The sequence below is a fragment of the Typopeltis vanoorti genome, chromosome 3, assembly GCF_054136105.1.
Source record: "Typopeltis vanoorti isolate ZY-2024b chromosome 3, IOZ_Tvanoo_1.0, whole genome shotgun sequence".
Lineage (NCBI taxonomy): Eukaryota > Metazoa > Arthropoda > Arachnida > Uropygi > Thelyphonidae > Typopeltis > Typopeltis vanoorti.
The window spans coordinates 49,563,449-49,588,946 of NC_143551.1; the positions used below are offsets into that span (position 1 = coordinate 49,563,449).

Genomic DNA, 25,498 nt, shown 5'->3' on the forward strand with positions numbered 1-25,498 from the left:
TAGTAGAATATATCTTGCATTGAACAAAGAATATAGAATGCAGCATGGAGCAGAGTGACAGCAAAGTATGTATGGTGTTTGGAATAAGTTGTTGCTGGAAATTGAGATACATATATTCACAAGAAATTGGTGACTAGCTATTGTGAAAGCTTTGGAGAATGAAAATGAAGATGTAGGACAACTGGTAGAGGTTGAAGAAGAAGAATTCTAAATGAAGACCTTATAGAGCTAGAAGCACAGAAAATTGCAGAAGAGAAAAAACGTAGAACAAGAAGCAGAGCCCCCCAAAAAAGTTAGTAGTGAAAAATTTAGCAGAGACATTTACCTCTGTTAATAAGGCAATTCAGTTGTTTGAGAAAATGGATCCACAATGGATAGATTTATCAAAGTAGACAAAAAGTCACTGAAATTTAATTTGTTCATTAATGATATAGGAAAGGATCTGAGATGAACTGTTCAGTTTTTTTGCCGATGATGCAAAGTTGGGCAGAGCAATAAGCAAATACATATGATGTCAAAATTTTGCAAGATGATTTGGATAGACTGGCAGACTAAGGAGAATGGATGTCATTTTAATGTGGCAAAGTGTAAGGTTATGCATTTTGGGTGAAAAGATTATCAGCAGTATACCACATTGGTGGAACTGTACTCCAGGAAATTGAAAGCCAGAGACTTGGGAGTGTTAGTGGATAGGAAGTTAAAGTTTAGGGAGCACATAGCAAAAGTGGCTAAAGCAGCTCATCAGATCACTTGGTTACTGAAGAATACTTTGACGAGCAGAGAGAAGCAGGTTATTGTTCCTCTTTATCAAGCCTTGATAAAACCCGATCTTGACTACTGTGCACAGATCTGGGCACCAGGGTTTCTTGGTGATGGGAAGGAGGTACAGAGGATCCAGAGGTGAGTAACAGATGTAAAGCAAAAGTGGCTAAAGGAGATCATCAGATCACTTGGTTACTGAAGAATACTTTGATGAGCAGAGAGAAGCAAGTTATTGTTCCTCTTTTTCAAGCCTTAATAAAAACCATCTTGACTACTGTGCACAGATCTGGGCACCAGGGTTTCTTGGTGATGGGAAGGAGGTACAGAGGATCCAGATGTGAGTGACGAAGATAGTAACTGGTCTATGGAAATAACCTTATGAAAACAGGTTAAAGATTTGTGGGTAACAGAAACCGGTTGATAGGCAGAAAAGGAGTGATATGATTGAGAAATTCAAATTACTGAGGGGTTTTTACAAGATTAATTTCAGAAGAAATTTTTCAGAACAGGTGTTGTGGTGGTAGGAGAACTAGGGGACCATCTATGGAAATTGAGCAAGAGTGTAGTTAGCATGGGTGTTAGAACTAGGTTTTTTTTACTTGGAGAGTGGTGAATGAGTGGAATAAGCTGCCAGTCTGTTGTGGGTGCCAAGACTGTGAATGAGTTTAAAGCAAAGTATGATAGATACTGTGCAAATGCTGAATAGTTTTTTTGACAAGATGTTAGCCCCCCCCCCCCCCCTCAATGAGTCTAAGAACTCCCGTAATATCATGTTGGAGGCTTAATGGATTTTTTACAACACTCAAAAAGAATTAAAATAGAATTTAATACTTCCTATATTTCGTCCTAGTCACTAGGACATCTACGGGGATTACAAAAACAGTTAATGTAACATACACACAAATAATAAACAATACTGAGTCCAACCACGTGGGTGACACTAAAGTCCTATCTAGTTGGAGAGCCCTCTAAGGGCAGTAGTAGGTGGCCTGGAATGTAAGGTGGGACCTCTGGTGATGAGCGTTTCCCAAATCTTCGGAAGCTTAATACAACCGTATTTATTCAGATTTGGTTGGTTTTTGAGAGCTGCTGCTGCTTCCAAGAAAAGTCTCTCTTTCTTGAATTTGCTGTGGTGGAGCATGGTGGTTTTCTTCCAAGATACCCTGTGGGTGGTATCCAAAACATAGTCGGCCAAGCCTGTACGCCAGCTTACAGGTTCCTGTAAGCTGGCGTACTTTGGTCAGACAGGCAGATCAGCATCCATCCGCTTAGAGAAACACACGTCTTACATCTGCAAACACAACTATGGCCATTCAGGATTGGCTGACCATGTTTTGGATACCACCCACAGGGTATCTTGGAAGAAAACCACCATGCTCCACCACAGCAAATTCAAGAAAGAGAGACTTTTCTTGGAAGCAGCAGCAGCTCTCAAAAACCAACCAAATCTGAAAAAATACGGTTGTATTAAGCTTCCGAAGATTTGGGAAACACTCATCACCAGAGGTCCCACCTTACATTCCAGGCCACCTACTACTGCCCTTAGAGGGCGCTCCAACTAGATAGGACTTCAGTGTCACCCACGTGGTTGGGCTCAGTATTGTTTATTATTTGTGTGTATGTTACATTAACTGTTTTTGTAATCCCCGTAGATGTCCTAGTGACTAGGACGAAATATAGGAAGTATTAAATTCTATTTTAATTCTTTTTGAGTGTTGTAAAAAATCCATTAAACCTCCAACATGATGTCCTCACAGCACTTAAGCCTCTACACACGAACTCCCGTAATAATAATTTAAATTTGCTTAGATGGAGAAAGGAAGCTATTATCCAATGGATCCTGTTCAGGACATGGTCTGCTAATCCTGAGAACACAGCAGTGGAAATGGATGTAATCCTGGTGCTCTGATATACAGCCTGTCCTGCCTGTTTGGCCATAGTATAAATGGTTGCAGGTGCAGGGTACCTGGTACATTCCTGGTAAATCCAATGGTTGTAGCTGGTTTTGGGGGAGCAGATAATGGTTGCTAAGCTTTCTATGTGGTTTATAAGTGGTCAGAAGATTCTTTTTTAAGATCTTGGCCACCTTTCCTGAGATGCCAGGAATATAAGAGATGGTGAAAGATTTGCTGTAATCTATATTTGTAAAGGGAGGTAAGTGGTGTTAGAATTCTTTTTAGCTGGTGGGAAGCGTAGTCACTGGACAAGAAAAATTTGTTTTTTATGTGGATGAGTTCTGAGGTGACTGCAGTGTTATCTGAGCAAATTAATTTTGCCTGGTGGACCAAGGTTTTTATAGTTTTAATGTTTTGGGTGGGAGTGATTGTGACTTGACAGATGTATTTGTCTCTGTGTGTGGGGTTCTCTTAGGCAGTGAAGAAGGTCAGAAATCCATTTGGATGTACTGTAACTAAGGTGTCCAAGGAAGGGCAGACTGTTGTTACTTTCTATTTCTGTTGTGAATTGGATCCTGGGATGTTGGTTGTTCAAATGGGATAGGAAAGTGTGTAAGGAATCCAGGCCATGTGGATAAATTGCAAACACATCATCCACCTAGTATACCCAAATGGCGGGTTTAGGGGGGGGGGGGGAGAAAGAATTTAGGGCATTATTTTCAAACATCTCCATGAAAAAGTTAGTTTGCGAGGGAGGGTAAGCATGGCTGTTCCCTCTGTTTGTAGAAGTTTTCTTACCAAACAAAACAGTCCGAGTTCACAGTGAAAAGGACTGAGATATCAGGAAGATATTCTGCTTGGATAAGAGCCATGGTGTCCTTAAGGAGGACATTTATGAATAAGAAGGAAACATCAAAATTGACCACTGGGTCAGTGTTGAGGAATGTGAGGGCTTGTAGACTGATTTGTATACAATAACCTGTATACAAATAGTCAATTTCCTGAAACAACATGATGCATGAGAATCAATGTATAAGCCTAAACACTAGAGAAAAAATACACTGGTTTCTATAAATTGAGGAAAGAGAAAAATCACAATAACCCAGGGAGGTGAGGGACATATAAAAGTCAAGTACATAATGTAAAAAAGTGACAGTGAGTCTGGTTATTGTATACAAATCAGTAGAGCTGTCAGCAGTATATAGAGATGAGCCACAGCATAAAAGCAAGAGTTTTGGAGTGATTTTCCATTTTGTGTCTGCACTTGTCTTGTGTTTGTCTTTTACATTCTTCATAGGACAAAACGGTCCAGTCCTTAATATTTCCCATCAAATCTGTTCTTTGTCTTCCTCTTCTTCCTTGTATCATTCCTTCTAGAAGTGTTTTTTGTAGGGATTCATGCCTTAGTATGTGACCAAGATAGGTAGTTTTCCTTTCCTTAATGGTTTTCAACAGAGTCCTATCTTCTCTGATCATCTCTAATATTTCTAAATTAGTTTTTCTGGTAGTCCATGGGACTCTAAGAATTCTTCTGAGGATCCACATCTCAAAGGCTTTTAGTTTTTCACAATATTTTGATACTGTCCCGGTTTCTGCTCAATATAGCAGTATTGACTATACGTAGCATTTGGACAACCTAATTCTTGTTTTTGTTGTGAATTTTCCTTGAGGTCAGAATGTTTTTTATGCTAATAAAGGTTGATCTAGCAATTTCTATTCTTGTTAATATTTTCTTATCACACTTTCCATTCTCTGTAATTAGTTGACCCAAATATACATAACTCTCTACTTGATCTAAAGTATTTCCTCTGATCTTAATATTTATATCGGGTATTTTCCCTTCTTCTCTTGTTACCAGCATGGTTTTGGTTTTTTGAAGTTGAAATTAAGTTCATATTTTTCACTTAGTTTTAGCATCTCTTCCAGTAAGTTTTGAAGATTTTTTTATTTTCAGCTAGCAATACTGTATCGTCTGCATATTTTAAGTTGTTTATATTCCTGCCTCCTATGCCGACTCCTTTAAATTCTTCTAATTGCTGGAAGATATTTTCAGGATAGAGGTTAAACAATATAAGAGAAAGAACACAGCCTTGTCTAACACCCTTCTTTACTGGGAATTCCTCTGAGGTTTCTCCTGATATTTTTATTGAGGCAGTTTGCTCCCAATATACATTTATCAGTAATCTGGTATCTTTACCATCTACTCCTAATTTTCTGATGCATTTGATTAGTTGTTCATGTTGTATATTGTCAAAGGCCTTTGTGTAGTCAATAAAACATAAGAGACTTCTTTCTGCTTCTCCAGATATCTTTCTATAATAGTTCTAATGTTGAAGAGTCCTTCTCTAGTTCCTTAATTTTCCTGAAAACCAGACTGTGTTTCATTAATTTCCAAATTGGAAATTTGGAGCCTGCACTTAGAACGTGACATTTCGTTATAGCAAAATTCTTGGATATGGCTGCAAGACATCATTTAAGGGATGAATTCAAGTGCTGAGTCATTGTGAGAATGTGGAACCAATTCCAACATTCACAAACAGCACCCCCAGATATATATATAGTGAAGAAAGGCCATACAGGCTACAACTGCAGTGATTGAGATGTTTTCCATTGATGCTAATTTCATAGTTTTCCCACGATATCTCCCATTATCCTCCTCGGAGTCTCGTGGGAAAACTATGGAATTAGCATCACTGGAAAATGCTAAATGACCTTGATAGAGGAAGTAAGAAAAAAAGGTTTAAAGATTAATTTAACTAAAATCAAACTGATAACAAATTCAGGTCATACTGAACTAAAATTAACAGATTAACAAAACAGGAGTGCTACCCTCAATTGTATATGATCTGACCTCGAATTGGTTACAGGAAAATTCATATCTGCTTCCACTGCAGGCAGAAGGCTTCATAAAGGTCTGTATGCTCAGCAACCTCCATGATACCAATGGAGGTTGGTATCATTTACAGATGAGTCCTGATTTACTCAACAAAGCAATACCAAGCATACTCTGATCTGGAGAGAGCTAGTGATACACATCATTCCTCTAACATGGATGAAAGCATGTGATCCTGCAGGCAATATGTTAATGACGTCACTGGAAATAATGTCAGCTGAGTGAGTAATGCACCACACCACCATGTGAATGACAAGAAACAATATGCAGTCACTCAGAAGAATATGAACTATTATGTGGATAATTTTTTTTTTTTAAAATAGGGTTGCTTACTTTTTTTTTACATGCTTTTCTTAGTAGTTTCTTGAAATTATAATATTAATGTTCCTGTTTACTGTTGTGGTATATTTATTTTCATGGATTTTTCTTTTTCCTACAGTTTGAATGCGGGCGTGTGTTATATATTAGGAAATGCAGTTTATTTTTTATGATGAATGCAGTGTTGTACGTTGGTATGTTTTATGAGGTCAGGTAGTCTCGAGTGTATCAGACCCTGTCATTTGGGTGTGAGGGAAAAGTGCTTCATTAATGGGGGCATAAGTGCAAGTGTTTTGTGGAGGCAGTGGGTATGGTGATGTGTGTTTTTTGGGGTAGGGTCAGGTGCACGCATGTTTTTCTTAGGTGGTGAGCAGGGTATGTTTTTTTTTGAGATGATGGACAGGGTGGTGGGTATGTCTTTGGGAGTGGGGAAAGGTGTTTCTTTAAGAGGGAGTGTAGTGTTTTTGACATGGGGGTGAATTGTGTGTTTTGGAGGCAATAAAACCAGTGGATGGATGTCTTATTTTTAGGCAAAATAGTTGGATGTTTTTGAGGCTGCAGGCAGGATGGGTGGAGTAGATGTACATTAGCTAGGCTCTGAAAAGCTGCAAGCTTTTGAGAGCTACCTGACCATCTAAAGTCAGTGAAATGAACAAATTACCACCTCAACAACAACAAAACCAATACCAAAAATGCAGGTAACAAGAACTAAACACCGGTATATTTTGAAATTAGATGATTTTAGTTCATTTGAAGCGATGGAAATATTGGGCATAACTTTCTAAGCGTTATGTGAGGTGAAAGAACAGCTACACAACTCATTTCAAAAACACCTAATCTTGAAAAGTACTGGTGTTTGGTTCCTGCATTTCTGACAGCCCTCGGAGAATTAACCTGACTATTTAAAGTCGGTAAACTGACCCCCCCCACACACACACACAAAAACACCCTCCAGCACCAAGAAAGCCAAAGGCCTCCAAGCCCTCAAGAGCTAACCTAATACACACCCACCCATCCTACTCATTGCCTTCCCCCTCAAAAACACCCACCCACCTACCCTATCCTCTACCTCAAAAACACACATCCACCTAAGGCCACCTCAAAAAACACTACCACACACACCCATGCACAGAACATCTTCTACATGTGCTAGTACTATGCAAAGGAAAATTTTGATATGTGGCTTGTCAATCTTCTTGCTTCTTTTATAAGCAAATTAGTGAATTATAGATTTTTTTCTATTTTAACCAGTTTATTTTTGTTGTATGCATTTTTTTTAATGGTGTTGAGTGATTTTTATTATTGGTTTAAATGTGCAATATGTTTCCATTTTTGTCCTTTTTTTTACTTGATTTGTTTCAGTTTTTGAAATTTGATATTGTCAAAATTTGCCAAACAATGGTTACTATTCTTCCATGGTGATGCCATGTTGATTGCCAGAGAACACAACTTGTGATGTCACAAACACATACCTCCCACTCAGTCACATGGTGTTCCTTATGTCTCCACTATTAGATGGGATTCAAACCCAGATCTCTTCAACCAAATGGATTTGTTTATACTGACTAAGCAACAGAGGCTTAACTTTTACCACCTTTTCTGTTTGTGTTTGCTACTTTATGCTAATCTTTCTGTTCCTCTCATGCCTGAAGGAAAATGTAATATTACAACATGCAGTGGCAGATTATGATACTCTGGGGCTTTCATAAGAGGTACCAGGTCTCTCCTCATTTCTATAATGTGCCTGCATAATATTTAATCTACACAACAGGATCACCTAAGTCTGGATATGTGTGTGTATGTGCTTGGAGGGGGAAGGGGGGAACTGAGCAATATATCTATTGGGTATTCCAGCATAAGCTTTAGTTTGAATTACAGCTAAAGCAAACTGAAAACTATGGATCAGTACATTATCAGTATAGTATGGCATGTTCATGGAATGAAAAATCTTGCCTCCTCAAGATTGTTCCTTGACACAAGATCCAGTCCAGATCCAGTATTGACCATACTACAACTGAAAAAAGTCCTTATAAAGATTTCCTTACATCCTACACAGAGTCCCCAACCCTTGTGCATAAAGTAGTAGGGGCCATGCTTAAGAAATAAGAACTGAAAACTTAATTTATAATCAAGTACTTATTAGTAATATTTTGGCCAGTGTAGAATTATTAGACTACAAGTCATGATTATGATTAATATATCTTATTTCAAAGGTTAAATGATAACTCAGTTATTTAAAACTGTTTGCCCATTCTAAAAAATGTATTGTTACCTCTGTTTCTGTCAAAAGTTGTGTTCTTTAGTTTTATAAACAGATTTCTATATTAAACTGTGAAGCAATTACATTCAATTAGCAGAAAATACTGTAAATTAATCCTCTAAATACAGACAGTTCAAAAATCAATATAGGAGAGCACAATTATTTGCAAATAAAAATGTAACCACGTTACATTTTTTCCTCTGAGATACTGCCATATTCAGTCTTCAATTTCTCATTATGGCATTAAAACAGAAAATCCTATACTTGAAGAGGAATGGTTTTGCTAACTGCTCCAAATGCTGGTCTTTAATTATTTAGTATGCACATTTTAACTGAAGTGAGCATTGCCCATGAGCACACTGTTGACGACCATGAAGAATTTCCTACTGTAATTTTAGCTCATATTCCATTAGGAATTAATATACCAGGTTGCTTCCTTTCATAATCATTATAAATTAACTTGCTGTACCTCTTGCTGGTATTTAATCTGCAATCAGTTGAGTTAAAAAAGGAACGGATTAATAAATTCCTTTATAAATCAATAATTCATTCGCAATCTTTGCAGCTATCAATATTCTTCACTTCCCAATAATCATAACCATGAGTAATTCTTGAATTTTATTTCTATTCAATCTACTTATATTTCTAGAAATAATTATGTTTGCTACTTTTGGCAAGGTTAAAATAATCCTGATTAAAAACAAATTGGATCACATCTTTTAATAAATCAAAGGAATATGCAATAAATAAATATACAAGGTGATAAATCACAAATTTAATAAATATGCTTTTGAAAATACCCAACACAGAAAAATATTTAAATCAAAATAGTCTATGTTAAATGTGTATGGCATATGAAAATCAAATTAGCTGGGCATCATACTAACATTCTAGGAATATTGGGAGGCCAATGAAAGTTTGGCAACGACTACCCGGAATGCAGGAATTTTTATTTCAGTAAGTATAAAGATTTTTTAAGCTGTTTCCATTTTTTTTTTTTTTTCGTTAACGTATAAATATATATTCAGGCTGTGTGTTTCGGCAATACAATTATTTTGAATGGATATATAAAACTAATTCTGAAATTTTATCATGTAATTCGGGGAAAATGTTTATGGCCAATTGCACTATACTGTATATTTGTTTTGTACACGTACATAGGAAAGCTTCTTGGACTTGAATCAAAAGAGACAGCAGGAATGGATATTGATTTCTTCCCCTGCAAGTTATTTCATCCTATTCTATAATAAGCATATTTATTATTTCATAGATCACTTACCAGCAATATATTGTTACATAAATATTGAAATTATATGCATAAGAAGTCTCAGGCTTTGACAAGTGTTTTCATAATAGTTTGCTCACTACTACTTGAACATTTTCAATTTGACGTTCAACTGCTTGGGTTTAAACAGAGAACATACTGTCCGTATTTTCCAAATTACCACTAAGATTACCAGCACCAAAGTTTACTTGCGTACTTAATCAGTTAAACAGATGCACTATCTTGTAACATGCAAAACCATGTCAAACTCAAAACAAAGAGTTTGCCTTACAGTATTTTTAAAACGACACTCTTTGAACGACGAAAATACTGCACATACTACAAAAGGTTAGCTTCGAGTGACGTCACACAATAATATTGCAAAGGTTGCTGGGTATCCAAACAGCTGACTGTGGAACAGTAACTATGGAACGTGATTAGGCAGGAGAAGAAGCTATAGGCTTGAAATACAGTAACTTTCAATGTGCAATTTATGTTTATGTTGTCGCGCATTGTGAAAACTAATATTTCATTGCATAGTACTATTCAGAATGTTTATTTTTTAATGCGATCATCTCAAATACAATGTATTTGAGAAAAATTGAAGGAAAAAAATAGAATAAGAACGAATTTTAAAAAATCTATCACACCTCTCTCTCTCTCTCTCTCTCTCTCTCTATATATATATATATTTTTTTTTTTTTTCACTATACATATTTAACGTTTTAAGGTTAATATGTATAGTGACTTTCCTGTGCTGTTCACAGTTTTTATCTTCAATGTTTAATGCTTTTTCTTTTCTTTTATGAAAAAACCTGAAGAAGGCTGTAAAAAGCCGAAACTAGTGTGATACCATTAAACCTCTTTCCTTTACTCTTGGTTTATGTCATTCAATTCTTTAAAAAATATATGTTTAACAACCGAGTAAATCAACCTCAGTACACACACACACACACACACACACACACACACACACACACACATATATATATATATATATATATATATATATATATATATATATATATATATATATATATATATATATATATATATATATATATATATATATATATATGTTAAAGATACCAAACTATTTTAAATCTGGTTTTTCTAAATTTCCCAAGTAAGCAAACAGACAAACAAGTCAAGTTTGCACCTGCAAGTGTTGCAAGTCTAGCTGACCTGCACGTAGTGCAAGACCAAGGCAACTCATGGTAAAAGTAGAATAAGCTCTGATCACTAATCTTAATATTTACCCTTAATGCAAAGCACATCTCCTGGAGATGTATGATGCTTTGTATTAAAGGCAAGGGGCCACTATTCAGACCGGTTCCGACCTTATGAATAAGTAAAGCCGTCTCTAAAAATTCGGACGATCCCTAGGCAACTCAATTGTGGGCGAAAGACCGTCCATCTCAGCGTTGGCTCCACTCAGTGATGGCCTTCCACCCACCACTACCACCACCGACCAGAACCGCTCATATTCCGAAGAAAAGCATTCACCGACAAAGCCCCTCACTGGGCCATGCCGGAGAACACTTTCCCCCTGAGACTCAAATTGCTCCCTTAAGGCAAAAACCTTAAGAGAGCGAACTCATAATGGCCCTCGCCGGTTTCGACCCCTATTGAGGTCTCATCAGTTGGAGCCAGACTAGAAATACCAAGATTTTAGTAATACGGAGCTTATAAGTATTTTAACAGAACAAGTTACCATAAGGTGTTTTAACCTTATTAAATAAAAATCTCAGGAGGAGATATAAATGTAGAAAGTATTTTACCTTCGGTATAATAAATGTTAAAGATACCAATTTTAAACCTGGTTTTTCTCCATTTCCCAAGTAAGCAAAAAGACAAACAAGTCAAGTTTGCGCCTGCAAGTGTTGCAAGTCTAGCTGACCCTGCACATAGTGCAAGACCAAGGCAACTCATGGTAAAAGTAGAACAAGCTCTGATCACTAATCTTAATATTTACCCTTAATGCAAAGCACATCTCCTGGAGGAGATGTATGATGCTTTGTATTAAAGGCAAGGGGCCACTACCCAGGCCGGTTTCGACCTTTATTGAGGTCTCATCAGTGGGGGCCAGGCTAGCCTGGCTCCCACTAATAGATTTCCTGGAACATCTCAATAGTCGACATCCAAGTATAAACTTCACAGCAGTGCTTGAAACTGATAGTTCCCTGCCTTTTCTAGATGTAAAACTGACCTGCTCTTCTGGTAAACTTAAAATTTCGATGTATAGAAAGCCTACACACCAACAGATATCTTCATAGTGTCTCATCACTTCCCTCCGCAAAAACTTGGAATAATTTCTACCTTGGGACTTAGAGCTCGTTCTCTTCTTGATGACTCAAATGAACTTAAAAAAGAAATCAACTATCTCAAAGCTACTTTCTTACTTAATGGATATTCTGAAAAAATTATTGGAAAATTCCTTCTTAATCCTACTAGTCATCACACAGAAGAAATAAATACATTTAAAGGCAATATATCTATTCCTTACATAAGTTCAGTTTCACAAAAATAAGCCAAGGTTCTAAGAAAATACAATATCAGAACTTTGTTCACTCCACTTCCAAAAATCCGCTCCTTAATAAGTCACCCAAAACCTTGTCATCATCATCATCTTAAATATCCTGGTGTGTACAAAATATGGTGTGATTGTGATATTCCTTGTTTTTGCCAGACGGACAAATCCATTGAATTCCGTATGGAGGAACACATGAGGGACATTGCTCACAAGAGACAGCGAGCCAGTGCCTTATCAAGCCATATCCTTTTCTCGGCTGATCCTAATGATGAAAACCCAAGTTATACAGTCCGCTGGGACAGATCTACTAACATCTTTCGTTGCCATGATGAATTGGAGAGAAAAATCGTAGAATCTAGAGAAATCATCCTCAACCCTGAACATCTAAATAATAACTTGAGCTACAACCTCCCAGATAGTAATTCAGCTGTAATCATGTACTGGCGTTCACGTGATGCTGCAAGCACACACTCTCCCAACAATGGAACAAACGAAAGAACAGTTTTAAATACAACTACAACATTTTTCATGGTAATTATATATAGAGACTCTCTGTGTTGTTCATAGTTTTTTTATCCTTTAGTGTTTTTCTTTTCTTTTCTTTTATAATGTCACCTGATGACGGCTGTTATAAGCCGAAACTCGTCGTATTTTACTATTAAACATTTTTTACTTAACTCTCGGTTTAAGTCATTCAACTCTATTTTTACAATATATATATATATAAGGAGAAAGCAGGTGACTAGTGGTGTGTTGCAAGGTTCAGTGCTATGACCACTATTTAATTTCAAATAGCATGATATAGGAAACAGTCTGAAAGGAAATATTCCGTTGTTTGCTGATAATGCCAAATTATGAAGATTAAGAGTTCATCCAGATGATGTGGAGAGCTTCCAGGATATAGGCTGTCAATCTGGCAAAAGATAAAGGATGTTTTTATTGTGGAGAAATGTAAAATTATGTATTTTGGCATAAATAGATTACAAATTCAGTACATTGATGGAAATGTACTCCAGGAAATAAATGAAGCTAGGGATTTAGGGATGGTGGTAGACAGAGAACTGAAATTTAGAGGACAGATTGCTAAAGTAGCTCATGAGATTACTTGACTATTGAACACACTAACAAATAGAGATAAGGAAGTTGTTATTACTCTTTATAAGGATACGTCCACGTCTGGATTAGTGTGCTCAGGTCTGGTAGCCTGGGTTTCTTGGGTATGAGGAAGTGGTGAAGAAGATTCAGAGGCGAACAACCAAGATGATGAGTGGTCTGTGGAACGTTCCCTAAGAGGATAGCGTAAGGATGTGTGGATTGCAGAAGTTGTTATAATATAAGGAAAAGAGGGGATGTTATAGAAACATAAATTGCTTAAAGGGTTTTATAGGATTGATGCAGAGGAAATGTTTCAGCACTTGGCTAGAGGAAGCAGAACAAGAGGTCATCCCTGTAAGTGAGTAGAAGTGTGGTTAGTAGGGACTTGATGACTACATTTTTTGCTTGTAGAGTAGTGAATGAATGAAATGGGTTGCAGTGGCACTTGCTAGAACTTTGTCTCTTAATGGATTCAAGGAAAGGCGTAATAGATTGTGTGGATAGTTTGGGTCTCCTGCAACAAGTCTTCGGACTCCATGGTGGTGCCGATACAATAATAATAATATACTTGAGAGAAATCGAGGGGAAAAAAATAAATGCATGAAAAAAAAGACAGCAAAGTATCAAATAAGGATTATATATTAAAAACCATAAACAAATATATAAAACTAAAATTATGAAAGAGATGAAAATGAAACTTTGAACAAACAAAATCAGTAACAGACGAGTGATTACTCGTCTGTTACTGATTTTGTTTGTAACTGTATTCATGGGAAAAATCGATAGGGAACAAGGAATGATACACATAGAAATAGAGAAAATATGATCATTCAGTTACCAAGATGACATCATTTAATACAGTATGAGAAAACAGGAGATCCCGAGTGTTAGATTTAGTGATTATAAGAAGGATGTGATAGGAAATGCAGCTACTGTGCTATTTCATATGGTTAAAGTAATTATGATGTACTAACGTATTAGATGGTTAGGAATATGTGCCTGTGGTGAGTTCCAGAAATGAAGGGGATTGTCACTGCTGCAGTAATTCTGCATTCGGATTTCATCCGACATGTTTTATTGGATTCGGATTAGGAGTCTGCTAGATACTGCAGTGTACCAATATATTTACTCATCATATAAATCATTGCTTTGTGATTAAATGTTAAAATCATTGTTTTGTGATATGGTGCATTATAAGAGCAAGTACCCAAATATTTCTGTAAGGGTGAGGAGTAGTAGTAAGATCTAGTAGTAGCTGATTACATATACTTAATCCATATCACCGACTTATTCTATATTATTCTTTGGGGTGGTTGATGGAGAGTTATCAGAGAGTAGTTTATTCAGGAGTAGAGTCCAAAAGACTACCTGTGACTAGTGGTGTGCTGCAGGGTTCTGTTCTTGGACCACTGCTGTTTAATTTTTTCATTAACGATATATAGAAGGATCTAAGAGGAACAGTTCATTTGTTCGCTGCTGATGCAAAGTTGGGTAGGGCGATAGTGAATGCAGAAGATGTCAAAATCTTGCAGGACGACTTGGATAGATTGGAGTTCTGGGCTAAGGAGAATGGATGTCAATTTAATGTGACAAAATGTAAGGTTATGCATTTAGGGATGAAAAGATTAGCAGCAGTATACCACATTGGTGGAGCTGTACTCTAGGAGATTGATGAGGCCAGGGACTTGGGAGTGTTGGTGGATAGGGGGACGAAATTTAGGGGGCACATTACAAAAGTGGCTAAATCAGCTCATGAACTCACTTGGTTGTTGAAAAATACTTTGATGAGCAGAGACAAGCAAGTTATTGTACTTCTGTACCGAGCCTTGATAAGACCTCATCTCGACTACTGTGCCCAGATTTAGTCACCTAGGTTTCTTCTTGATGGGGAGGAGTTGGAGAGAATCCAGAGGCGAGTGACCAAGATGATAGCAGGTCTATGGAATGAACTTATGAGAACAGGTTGAAGATTTGTGGGTTGCAGAAATTAGTTGATAGGCGGAAAAGGGGAGATATGATTGAGACATTCAAATTGCTAAAGGGTTTCTATAGGATTAATTCAAAGGATATTTTTGAGATCAGGGTTGTTGATGGGAGAACTAGGGGACACCTATGGAAGCTGGGCAAGAGTGTGGTTAGCAAGAGTGTTAGAGCTGGGTTCTTTACTTTTAGAGTGGTAAAATAAATGAGTGGAATAAGCTGCCAGAGTCTGTTGTAGGTGCTATGACGGTGAGTGAGTTCAAGGAGGTATGATAGATACTGTGAGAATGTCGTATAGTTGTGTGGACATGATGTTTAGGGCCTCCGTCGATGAGTCTAAAGACTCCCTGGAGTCGCCCGTAATAATAATAATAATATATCACCAGAAGCGACCCCTCATTATTATACTATCACCTCCTAACTTCATAGTTAGTAAACACATTCAGACGAAAGTAACCAAGTATTGATCATATAAATATAATTGTTCTAATGTTTTTATTACTAAAGAAAAGGAGTACATGCCATTCTTTTAATGGTAGTTTTTGGATATTAAGTGATTGCTCGGCTCTACTTCCTTATCGCTGCTGTTGAATGTATTGTTAGCCTTCGTTGATAAACAGAAACCTATGAGACTATGGCCGGCAACAGTTGCCGGGCAACTGTAACTCTGTGTGATGTTATCGTGCTCTTGATATTCTGAGCTGCGAGATTAAAAACCAGTTTCCTCAGGGAAAAATAAAAAAAGGCAGAGAAAATAAAAGAAAACCTATTTTTAGATTTACATGCACCAAAAATGACAAACATGCCTGTAAAATATAGATCCAAAAGTTCTATTTTTAGTCCTTTCCCTACAAATTTGAAATTGATATATTAAACCTATTGTAATAACTGCTTCTTCAAAGGATTCGAGGAATGATGTGACATGCACCGTTTGGTTGGAAAAGACCTAAATTATATTCCTGTCATAACACAGGAAATCTTCATGTGGCCTTTGTTTTCTCACTTTCAGTTAAGGATGAGTTAGCCAGTCTCATATGAAGTAGTAGGGTTTACTCCTCTCTGAAAAGGTAAATCGCTAGAGGACGCTTACAGTTGAGGCGTTTAGAAACAAGGGGCACATGTGAAAAAAAAACCTAGTTTTGAGAAAATTGAAATCAAAGTTCAGTAATTATAAAAAATTCCAGTTAGCATCTTATAATTTACCCATTCCTGCAATTAACTCAATTTGTTTCAAAATGTCACTTATGTCCCATGGCGTCTAAGCATCTCAATTTACAGAAAATATACGTCTCTGGATTTGACTTTGTGTAGAGTGCCCTCTACTCTATTTCTTTGGCCTTCATGGATGTGTCATATAATAATAATAATAATAATAATAATAATAATAATAATAATAATAATAATAATAATAATGCCCCGCAACCCAATTAGGAAAGGTGGACCTTGATTGGTTGTATATCGCACATCACTTTGGCCAGGTGATGTGCGATATACAACCTCCCCCATCAAGTCATGTGTACCTTCTATTGGTGGAGCCTGCTTTTTCCACAAAAAATGCCCTGACAAACTAGGCAACCATTTCCGCGGCAAGAGGACTTCCTGGTTGGAGGAAATACCAACTAGATCCAATAGATAGTATATGACATTCACTGTCCAGTGAAACTACCGCCACCACATCTTCAGAACGCCTGAAGTAATGAATGCCATGTTTGGTCACCAGAGCAGGGGGTTCTCATTCTATTCCTCCCTTCTTCTCCATACAGATTTCTCACCCTCTAAGAAGCGAGACATTCTTTTCCACCTAAGGCATACTACTTTTTACCCATCTGAATACTAGCTCTATAAAAATCGCAAATCCCGCATCCTTAGAATTCTTACTTCCTCACATGTTTAGAGTCTTCTTCTTTGAGTGTCATCTCCTATCGGAGGTTGGCGACCACCTTGGCAAATTTTGAGCGTTCCTCAGCCACTCTGAACAGTTCCTCAGAAGTCATGCCAGTCCACTGTCTGATGTCTGCCAGCCAAGATTTTCTTCATCTTCCTTATCATCTTCTTTCATTTATCATCCCTTTTATAATCAATTGAAGTATCTTATATTTTTCATTACGAATTAGGTGAACAAGATATGCAGTTTTCCTTCTTTTTATGGTTTCTTAAAGTCCGCGTGATTTCCCCATTTGTTCCGGTACTTCTTGATTTGACGTTTTTGCTGTTCATGGGATTTTTAACATTCGTCGGTATAACCAGATCTCAAAGGCTTCAAGTTATTTTATTGATGTTTTCTTCAAGGTCCAAGTTTCTGCGCCATACAGCAGTACAGATCATACATAGCATTTAACCATGCGTACTCTAAGCTCTAAATTGAAATTGCGGTTGCACAGTGTTGATTTCATCAGGAGAAAAGTTTTTCTTGCCATTTCAATTCTAACTTTTATTTCCATTTCTGGATTGCATTCATCCGAGATATTTAAACTTTGTCACTTTTTCTATTTGTTTCCAATTTAAAGAAAGTGCTGAATTAAGATTTAGTTTCTTGCTTACGATAATGAATTTAGTTTTGGTGATATTTATTTTTAATCCCATTTTTTCACTCTCTTCGTTCACTAATTCCAGAAGATTGTGAAGATCCTGAATATTGTCAGTCAGGAGAGCTATCATCAGCATATAGGATGTTATTGATGATTTCACCATTTACATTAATCCCTTCCTCTCTTCCTTTTTTGAAATATGGCTTTTGAGTATATGTTAAAAAAAAAAGAGGCTACAGCACACATCCTTGCCTTACTCCTCGTTTGATGTTAACGGAGTCAGTAATAATTTCATCGACTTGAACAGATGCCTTTTGGACCAATTCAATTATCCCTATCGCTTTACTAATTTCTTTTTAATAATCTTTTTATTAAAAAGAATTTAATTCAGTTCTTTTTAATAGTTCAATCTTTTTAGTATGTTTTCTGTATATTATTTTTTGAGTTATTTTCAGAAACATTTTGAGAACATCACTCATTAGACTGATCTCATTCTATAGTCATTACAAGTTTTCGCATTTGCTTTTTTAGGTAGCATGATGAAGGTCGACTGTGACCAGTCTTGAGGGACTATGCCTGTATCGTAGATCAGCTAAAAAAAAAAAAACTAACGCCTTTATTTTTTATTTCCGTATACGGGGAGTAGGCGAGGCCATCTAGCCCTATCTAACTTTTGGAGACTGAGTGGGCAGTTCAGTCTCCACTGGTACCAATCAGAGATAGATGGCCCAAGGCTATCACTAATTAAGCGGTACTCAGTGAAGAGAGACGGCTCAAATGTGCCGCCATTTCGTGGTCCCTAACCCTAACACAATATATTTAATGTCTGAAATAATGTGGGTTCTACGGTCGATTTTATTGAGTTTACAGGACGAAAAACCCGAGTTTCCGGGAGGAAAAACCTGCATGTCCGTGGCAGAGATCGACTAACTCGGGAACCGGTCGAAAAACGCCTTAGAAAAATTTCCTCTAGTCGCCGACTAGACTCGAAACCAAGTCTTCCTTCGTGCGGCCAAGCGCCGTGGTTGGCAAACGCCACATCCACTGAGCTAAACAGGCTGTCGTATCGTAGATCTTATTAATATATTTAATAAGATAGTAATGGTGTAACCTTCTAATGACTTAACTATTTCTCCTGGCATTCTATCAGTGCCTAAGTCTTTATTATTTTAGTTGAATTCAAAGCACATTCTACCTCTGATCTTAGAATGCATGGACCTTCCATCTGTTCATAAATATTTTCTGGGTTTTGTCTGTTATGAATTTATAACAGACAAAATATATCTGTCTGTTATAATATACAACAGACAGATATATCCGATATATCCGAAACAAAATAATATCCGAAAAGGATGACAAATTATTGTTGTAATTTGTCATCCTTTTCGGATATTATTTTCCCCCTTTTCGGATATTATTTTCCCCCTTTTTGTTTCGAAGGATACATGATTGTTTTTTCTTAAATATACATGAAGTCTCTTTCAGCTCTTTGTGTATATTAAAACTGTTATGCTTTTTCTGTAGAATTTCTATTGCTTTATATTTTTAATTCATCCAGTTTTCTTTTGCTTCTTTGATCTTGCCTTTAATAATTTTTTGAACCTCTTTATATTTTGTTGGACTATGATTTTTATATGAACTGCGTTGATCCATGAGAGAAAGTATTTCGTCAGTTATCCAATCTTTCGTTTTTACTACTCTACCAGGACACAAAATATTGGTACATTTCTCTATGAAGACGGACTTTAATTTGTCCAATGATTCATCAACCCTCATGACGTCATCATTCTTAATGAGTACTATCTCTTTATTCGGATCTTGATTCAGTTTTTTTTCTTATCTCTGGGTTTTTTAACTTTCCTTGATCAAACCTTTTTTGTTGATGTTTCTTAAGTATAGCTATCCGTCTAAGTTTTAACCCTGTCATCACCGGAAAAGTATGATTAGAAGCAATATCCTCACTAGAATAGGTTCTTGTATCTCTTTTAATTGATCATAAAATTCTTCGATCTTGGTATCATTCTTGTCAGCAATAGGGACATAGACCTGTATAAGATTGATATCTAGTGGTTGACCTTCCATTTTAATAACATCATCCTATCTGAGTAGGGGATGAAGCTCAACAGTGACTTATTGGTATCCTTGTTTAATATTATTCCAACTCCGTTTTGATGACTGTTTTCACTATTTCCAGAATGGTACATTGTCATGTCATTAACTTGAGCTTTGCTTGATCCTGGCCACCTAACTTCACTCATTCCTAAAATCCCAATTCAAAGTCTTTTCATTTCCTGGATATCACTTCTTAGCTTATCTGCTTCATACAGGGTTCTGACATTCCAGGTTCCTAGTTTTAGTGGACACACCATTTTGAGCCCAGAGATTCTTCTCACTCCTGTCTCATTTAAGAGACTCAGGAACTCGAAGCCATTTGTGTAGATTTTCTTGCCATGGTGGTTAGTCTGGAGAGAATAGAGTAGTAGTTTATCCATTTATTTTCTGCTCGGCAGTATTACAAACATACACAATAAACTGTATTGCCATCTGCAAATTTCTAACTGCAAGCTTTACCGTCATCATGAAACTTCAATCTTGTGTCAATAATGACAAAGCTGCTTTCCTTCGTCAGAGGATTGAATCCATTAAATTTTCTTGTAACCCAAGGTAGGGACCCTAACCTGGTACTGGCAGCTGGAGCCAGCCTAGCCTGGGTTGTTTATTAAGGTCTGCTCCTCTGAAGATTCTTTCGCACATTTCACCATTAGGGTATGATCATATAATCCTCTTCTGCTTTGTCCATTGTTCTTCACAGAGGTCAGTTACTGGTGAGATCTTTCTGAGGAATAAATATAAAATGTTATATTCAGGCAATGACAATCAAGTAAAAGAAGGAGTAGCCATAATATTCAACAAAAAATACAAGGCTAATCTTCTTGAATGGCCAACAGTCTCAAGTAGAGTGATGTGGGCAAATATCAGAATGGGGAACTGGACAATGAGACTTATTTTTGCCTATGGTTCCACAGAAGGTTCTACTAAGGTAGAAGTGGAGGAATTTTTTGAGGCTTTAGAAAAAGCAACTGACACAATGAAAAAAGGAAAAGTTGATACTTGTTGGGGATCTAAAAAGCAGAGTAGGAAATGATTGTGAGACATACAAAAATATTTTGGGAAAATTTGGAGAAAAGAGCAAAGCTAATAATAATGGCAAATATCTGTTGGATTTCTGCTCAGGACATGGACTGGTTATTACTAACACCATGTTCCAACATAAAAATGTGCATAAATTCACATGGAGAGAAGAAGCAAGGAATAAGAAAAGTCTCATTGACTATATTATTGTTGATAGTGATGTTTTCTCCTTGGTGCAGGACACCAGAGTCTTTAGAGGATTTGAAATTGGAAGTGATCACTATTTAGTCTTGAGCAGGATAAAATTGAATTTCATATTGAAAAGAATGATATGTAAGAAAGTTTTAAAGCGAATAAAAGTTGAGCAGCTCTCAGATGTGAACTGTAGACTAAAATACACAAAGATTATTGAAGAAAAAATGAAATATTTGAGAACAGGAATCAAACCTTGGAGAATCAGTGGCAAGACTTGAAGAAAGCACTGATTGATTCAGCTAGAGAGGCATGTGGTGAAGTTGTTTGCAAGGATAGAAAAATCAGAACTCCATGGAGGACACAGGAAGTTAAAGAGGCAGTGAAGGAAAAGAAGAAAGCATATCAAACGTTCCTGGCAAATAAATCAGCGTGTGCTCTTAGAGAATACAGATACAAATGCAAGAATGCTAAACGCTGTGTAAAACTAGCTAAACAAAAGTCATGGGAGGACTTTGGCAAGAACATAGAAAATAAATATCAAGAAGATGGCAAAATATTCTTGAGATGTTGAAGAAGCTTAGGAATGGAGGGAAGAGTACTGTAAAAGGAGTTAGAGATGATAAAGGTGACATGAAAACGGGATAAAAAGATATCCTTGAAGTATGGACTAATTACTTTGATAAAATGCTAAATGAAACAAGCAGTGATGACAGCACAGTGGTAAAAAAACACTGACCAGGCACGCAGCCAGGAATACATATCCATACTTGAAGTAGAAAAAGCCATCAAAGGTTTGAAATGTGGAAAGGCAGCAGGAGTAGATGATATTCGACCAGAAATGCTGAAGTATGGTGGTATAAAAGTCTTACAGTGGCTGCACTGCATAGTTCAAAAAGCCTGGACAGAGGGACGAATTTCCGATGATTGGAGTAGAGCTCTCATAGTAACCATATATAAAACAGGAAATAAAACTGAATCTGAGAATTACAGAGGTATTTCCCTACTGAGTGTTCCTGGCAAGATCTATGCAAGTATACTTGAGAAACGGTTGAGAAGAATTGTGGAAGAAAAGCTTGGTGAAGAACAAGCTGGATTCAGGCCAAATAGAGGCTGTCAGGATCAGATCTTCACTTTACGACAAATAGTCGAGAAAGCATGGGAATATAACAAAGATCTGTATTTAAGTTTTGTCGATTTGGAAAAGGCATATGAAAGGTACCAAGAGAGAAGCTATTCATTACGCTACAGTTATATGGTGTCAATGGGGCATTATATCAAGCATTACTTAGTCTGTATTTGAGTTGTAAGTCAACAGTTAGAATTGAAGGAAGTACGGGAAGATGGTTTAATGTTAAATCTGGTGTGAGACAAGGATGTACATTATCCCCTCTGTTATTCATTATCTATATGGATCACATTATGAAGGAAAATGGTATTAAACATGATATCAGAATTCGAGATGCTAATGTCAGCTCTTTGCTTTATGCGGATGATGTTATACTTTTAAATAAATCTGCTACAAGTACAGGATTCTCTGACTAAATTGAATAGCTGTTGTAATAGATATGGTATGAAGGTCAGCAATAAAAAGACAAAGGCAATGAAAATAGGTAGAATCATTGAAAATGTCAAAAGTGTTGTAAAAGGAGAACTTTGGAACAAGTAAAACATTTCAGCTACTTAGGCACGATTTTTAGTGAAGATGGTAAATTAAATATAGAAATAGACAACAGAATCAGCAAAGCTGGTATGGTGGGAAGTCAATTGAATAAATGCATATGGAATAAGAGAGAAATTAGTCAGAACACTAAATTAGCTGTATACAAGACAGTGTTCAAACCAGTTTTAACTTATGGATCTGAGAGCTGGGTCAGAAGTAAAACACTTGACCAAAGACTAGAGACTGCAGATATGCGAGTCCTGAGAAAGATTATAGGCGTGAACAGATGGCATCAATGGCAATATCATATTAAAAACGAGGATATTAGGAAAGAACTTGACATTGTCAGCATCCAGGAATGCGTTAGCAGAGCTAATCTCAGGTGGTATGGTCACTTAAACAGAATGGGCGAAGAAAGATTAGCAAAACAAGTGTTCTCTGCAAGGTTGGCAGCAAAACGACCCAGAGGAATACCAAGATATAGGTGGATTGATATGGTACAAAGTGCCTTAGACGATAGAAATATAAGAACTGAAAATGTTGGAGTCTTAACAAGTAACAAACTGATTTGGAGGAAAATTGTAAATTGAAAGTTAATAATGATGTAATTTTTTTCATGTAGTACTATCATATCCTGTACACCCCTTGAGGGTACATGGCAGGAATTTGATGATGATGATGATGATGATGATATATATAATATATCCCACACACCAGCGGTATAAAAACCTATAGCACATTAGTGTCGTGTGTGAGATGTAGATAAACCTTGAGAAAGAAGAAACCTATTGACATTCTTTTAAGGAATTGTAGGTTGAAATTATTGGGAAACACATCATAGGGATGGCTGTTCCAGAGGACAGAGATAGATGGAATAAGTGAAGAAGAGTAGACGCTGGTTCGATAAATTTAAAATTGTTCAGTAAATGACAGCTAATGCTCTTGTTTTGACAGGCCTAATTTGCAAACATCATTCCTGACAGCAACTGTAGGAATGATGTTTGCAAAGTCACTCAACCAGTGACCATGAAAGTACCTGTAGAGACCATGAAGAGACAGAGCTGAAACACAGCCTCTGTAATATAGAAGTTGAAGTAAGCCATGAATCTACCACAAATATCCATCCCACATCGGCAATAAATACTATGGAAATTGAAGTCTCCCATCATTCATCGAAAATTTATTTTTGCTCTGATTTGATCAGTTAGTAAAGTCCTTCATCGCCATTCGAATTCTCGCTTGTTTAATAACATTATCACTTCTTCCGAAAGATCAATTCGTTTACATGGAATCCCCATCACTTCTATCTTTATCCACAAGCGAGAATTCGAACGGCGATGAAGGACTTTACTAACTGATCAAATGAGACAGCAAAAATAAATTTTCGATGAATGATGGGAGACTTCAATTTCCATAGTATTTATTGCCGATGTGGGATGGATATTTGTGGTAGATTCATGCCTTACTTCAACTTCTATCTCACAGAGGTTGTGTTTCAGCTCTGTCTCTTCTACAGGTACTTCCATGGTCACTGCTTGAGTGAATTTGCAAACATCATTCCTACAGTTGCTGTTAGGCCTGCGTTTTATTTTTAACTTTCATGCATTACAAGAAGATAGATATACAGATAGATAGATAGATATTTTTTTAATTTATTTAACTTGTTAAAATATACATTAGATGATAGGTATCAAGGACTATTTACATATTATAAGTATATAAATATATATATTACAGAGAAAGAAACATTTTCCTTTCGGGTATACAATAGAGAATGCTATAAATGAATTCAAAATTTACAGTTCAGTTTCAGTCTGAGTTATCTTTCAGGTGAAGCGTATTGTCGTCGTCAATCCAGAAGAGGGGTACCAGTTGGATTCCACTCCTCTATGAATTTCGCGACAGTTCTTCTTTCTTTGAAGTACTCAAGTTCCAATAAAAGCCTGTTTTTTTAGTTTCCGACGGAGGATATACATGAGGGTTTGTGCAGTTTCAGTGATGGATGGGTGCTGGTTATTTCTTGTCTGTTTTAGGTAGAAGCTGTAGATGACGGCCTTAGCGCAGATGAAGAGGAAATTGCATGTTCTGTGTCTGTTTTCTTCTGTGTGGACTAAATTCCAGTAGTCTTCTTGGTTGTGTGCATAGTTACAGGTGTTAGAGGCAGTATTCAGGGCATAGGTGATTATCACTTTGTATGCGGGACAGGTTAGATATGTATGTTCTAAGGTACCTGAAACGTCACAGAATAGACACAGATCCGTTTCTCTTAGCTGAAATTTGTAGAGCTTAGAAGGAGTTGGTAAGATGTTATGCCCTAGTGTCCACTGTATGTCTAAATCTGGTTTGGCCCACTTCGATTTATATTGCAGATTTCACTGAAAACTGAGTGGCATATGCAGCCTTTTAGATGAGAGGGTTAAGGATGAATATAAGAAGGGAAAGTTTGGAGACACTGATATGAGGAAGTGGTATATTTCTTGTAGTTGGAGGAAAGAATTGGAAGTGAGGCTTCAGATTGTACAAGATGAAATATCGGCCCCGAGCAGTTCTAAAAGGAATACGGATTTCCTGAGGTGTAGCGATATCTGGATAGGCTTTTATAATGGAGACTTGTAGCTACAGTTTTTCGGTTCTTCATTGGTAGGCTTGTGAATACTTTCCACTTTAGGGTCTGGATTAAGAGGTCCCCTATGACTCCTATTCCTCCCCATTTACATGTAGGGAAAAGAAAGGGCTGGCCAGTTGTGAGACTTGTTATGTTTCTGTTCGAAAATAATGGTTCTGTAATTACAGCTGACTCTGTTGATCCTGTAAGTGTGTGATGAAGTCCTGTGTTTTTCCACCGCTGTAGAGCATCTCTGTAAAAATGAGGTAGTTTAGGAGGAGATGGTGCAGGACTGGCCATTCGGAGGATTGTGGAAAGTGTAAGTCCTCTGGTGGATGATTTCGTGATGTAATCGAAGGTGGTTACATAAGTGTGATT

General features: G+C 36.9%; 1 protein-coding gene across 1 annotated transcript in view; it reads right to left on the bottom strand.

Annotated features, from left to right (window-relative positions):
* Positions 1–9,733, bottom strand: part of LOC150108113 (protein-L-isoaspartate O-methyltransferase domain-containing protein 1-like) — a 115,245-nt gene extending 105,512 nt beyond the window's left edge. Inside the window, exon 1 of the mRNA XM_090415598.1 lies at positions 9,408–9,733. The gene's annotated coding sequence lies outside the window, so the exon portion shown is untranslated. The remainder of the gene's footprint in view (positions 1–9,407) is intronic.
* Positions 9,734–25,498: the final 15,765 nt, after the last annotated feature.